The sequence below is a fragment of the Thamnophis sirtalis genome, unplaced genomic scaffold (assembly GCF_051295495.1).
Source record: "Thamnophis sirtalis isolate CommonGarterSnake01/CBP01778 unplaced genomic scaffold, rThaSir2_p1.2 scaffold_1, whole genome shotgun sequence".
In the NCBI taxonomy this organism is placed as follows: domain Eukaryota; kingdom Metazoa; phylum Chordata; class Lepidosauria; order Squamata; family Natricidae; genus Thamnophis; species Thamnophis sirtalis.
Window position 1 is genome coordinate 60,154,368 of NW_028261381.1, and position 3,715 is coordinate 60,158,082.

Here is a 3,715-nt window from a genome sequence, read left to right on the forward strand (position 1 = left end):
ATCTTGCAAAACAAAAATCAAGTACTGAATATTCATCATAGGGCATTAAATGAAATTTATTTTAGCATTTAGCATAAGGACCCAGATTGTTGAGGGCAATATTCTGACTCTGTAAACTGCTTAGAGAGTGCTGTAAAAGCACTATGAAGCAGTATATAAGTCTAAGTACTATTGCTATTCACATTGAAATATGAGGCACCCAAACAATAAAGGTCATGCATATTCTCCTCTCTATATGTATGCTCATTTTGGTGGTCGGATCCTAAAATGCATTTGATGTATCATCAACTTCTCCATGAACTTGGCATCCTATCTGCCTTTCTGTAGCTTCCTATGTGAACTTGCTGTCAGAAGCCACAGCCAATAGACTTTCAACTAGAAGGAAAGAGACAGAATCTTCTCATCCTTGTCCATTGGTGTATCTGCCAATGAGGGTTCCTTTCTCTGGCTTCCTTGAAGGTGTTCTCTCAGTTCTAGAAGGAGGCAGCATGTCTTCCTATCTTAATTATGGATATCCACAAATCAGCAAATCACCATAGACCCTTAGAATATGAAGGAGTTGTTGAGCCTTCCCATTGAATGGTGACCATTTTTGTTGTTTTTGAGGGCATTGTTGCAGTCATGTTAGATAAAATCAAAGTTTAAACATGTCACTTTCTAGTTAGAGAAAACAAAAAAACTTTATAACTATACAAATAACATCTGATATTATATTGGAATAAATTTTCAGGACGTCAAATGTTTCAGTATCAATTAATTCTATCTGCTTTGGGAGTGGTACCATAAATATTTTGACAGCAAATATAGCAGAAGATAAGATTGCAGTATCATTTTACAGAAATCAAAGCAAATATTTATTTGATATTTACATGGAATGTATTTAATGGAATGTATTTAAACCAATAAAAGGAAGAAGTTAAGGTTCCTAATAATCCAATTCAATATCATGCTATAATGTAATCTGATTTTGGCTTAACCTGTTGTATGAACCTACTTTATGACTTAATACAATGTGTGATTCAACCAACTGTAGTTTTTTCAATAACTCAAAATTTCACAGTGGAATAAAATATGTATGCATCAAATAGCATGTACATATAAAAAAGTAAATGTGTGTTTTTAAAAATTTTTTATCAAAAGCACCTTCAAATTATGGACATGTAATATTCAACACAAGTAAAATAAGCATAAAACAGATCATAAAAATATAGCACTTGTAAAAAATATTCAAAATAAATAGGATTAAAACTATTCACCCACTATTAGGCCACACTAAGAGCATTTTCTTTTGCCAGCATGAGGTCTTCCTCAGTACATGTTGAAAGATATCGTGTGAGAAATTGTTCTTCTCCACATTCACAGAATATCTTCTATAGGGAAGTGCCGTTTTCTTACATTGTCCTTTGATCTTCCCACCTGGCCTGCAGTATATTTAGTTATTTCTATACAAGTCAATGTTGTTCTTGAGTAGGTGGCAAACAGTTATGTGGTTGTGCCCAGATATTTAGTAGCTCCTTACTTGCCTTCCATAATTCTAGGACCATTGTTAGGAGGAGCAGAAGTTTTGAGGAAGCTATTTCTCAATCTCAGTCTCTACCTTGAAGATTGATGACTGTGTAACAGTGTGTTTCTGTAGATGTTGCTTTAACCCACTCTTTCTGCACAGCACTTTTCCCAGTGGAACTTTGGAGGGGGGATAGCAGGTAGACAATGCACCTTTTGTATTGAGGTCAATTTTAGACACCCCATGACCTGTCTCGTAGTGTCATTTAGGTCCCTGTCCACCTGTTTTGCATGTTTTGATCTATACCAAAGAGAGTTGGCATATTCTTCAACAGTGAATGTAGTGATTAATTACAAACCCTGTTAGTTTGGGATTGGATATCACCAATATGTAGATGATTCCTAGCTGTAATATCTTAACATTAGGCCAACCAGGTGATACTGTTAAAAATGTTGTCCAAGTCTTTGGAAGATGAACTAGTCTGTCTGGACAGAAACACTACGTTCAACTCTGACAGTGGCTACTCATATGTGGACCACCCAGATTTGGAGATTTCATCATGGGGGATCTTTTTTTATATATTTTAATTCAAAAATTAAAGTATAATCCTATTAATCCATCTCTAATTTCGAATTTCTTTTTTCCACCAGTGATTTGGTGAAATGTGGGGAAGAAATCAAATTACATATTCACTTTCTAATGTTTAAACAAGAAAGTTAATTAACTTTTATTTAACAACTTAAATATGATAGGTATCAGGTACCCTTATTACAATTCAACTTAAGTTCGATAGAACATTTATAGTGAATCTGGATTTTACAATATATCCATAGGCTGCCAATCTCTGCCTTCCCCTGTCTCTCTGACAGATAGAAACTTTTCCTTGGGATACAAGTCTGAGCCTCCCTTGAACTCAATCTTCTACTCATACCTTCCAAACCCTCAATTCCCTTCTCCCTCTGGAATATAAACTCAAAGAAAGTGCTGTGTATTACAATGCTTTAAGAGGTACTGTGATTTACATTGTGTAAATCAACCAACTACCAGTATATTTTATTGTATTCAATAATTGTATATTAAATATACCATGATATAACAGATAGAAGATCCAAAAGATGTATACGTTAGCAGGGGATTGAACTAGTTGACCTCCAAGGTCCCTTCCAACTCTTACTATTATACATTTTCCCCAAAGATATAGAAATATGAATTAACTATGCTTTCTGTATTGACCTAGTATATGTTCCATTCTTATTCATTAAATAAATTTGTCTGATAAAATGATAAAGAAATCCTTTCATTATTGTAAAATTGATTTATTTTCATTTATAAATTAACAAACACCTAATCAATGGGAAAGAATACCAGCCAGGTTTTACTGCTCTTGGTTTCTCACATCATCTCACATACCTTTTAATTTTTCAGTGTCTGTCAATATTTGCTGTTTGGTTCTAGAAAGTACACCCTGATTGCACAATACAATAAATAATACCCGGCCCTCTTATTTAACGTTGCAATAATTTAGTGAGAAAAACATACACTTTTATTTGTATTAATAATTCCCTCAACAGGAACTGTACAATTAGGATAATACAATTATTAACTTAAGGCTCTTGCCATACAAAAGGACAAGGAAACAGAATCGGTGAAAATCCAGTATGCAGTCGCTTCAGCTGCACGATACAGAAATAATTTATTTGCAGATAGGAAATGTCTCCACTTGCCAATTCACAAAGATCACGTGTGCCCGATAGCCTGTGCGACTGCAGGCGTAGGAGTGTCAGGAAAGGCAAGCATGCGTGTTTGTGGAGAGGGTTGTGGAACGCTCAGAGCTCATAACTCAGTTTACACAGCTCAGCACCAAGGGATCTACAGTTCAACTTTATCTCTATAATTTTCGTCTCTTGAAATGTGAGGATTATCCAATCCCACGTGCGATGTCAAAGGGGACAGACGACCCAACAAGCAGGGGCGACTTCCCTTTTGCGATTCCAAGCCCGCGATTAAGTAAACTGCGCGCGCGCAGCTCGGTAAAGAGAAGAAGCGCCCGCAGAAAAACTCCCTGCACTTCCCGAGGCGAGTCTCAGGTGGAGAAGGCGAAAGAGCGCGTGCGCACAACTCCGTCTCTCTCTCTCTCTCTCTCTCTCTCTCTCTCCCCCCCCTCCCTACCCGGAAGTGACGCACAGTGCCGGCTCGGAGAAGGTGGGGTAG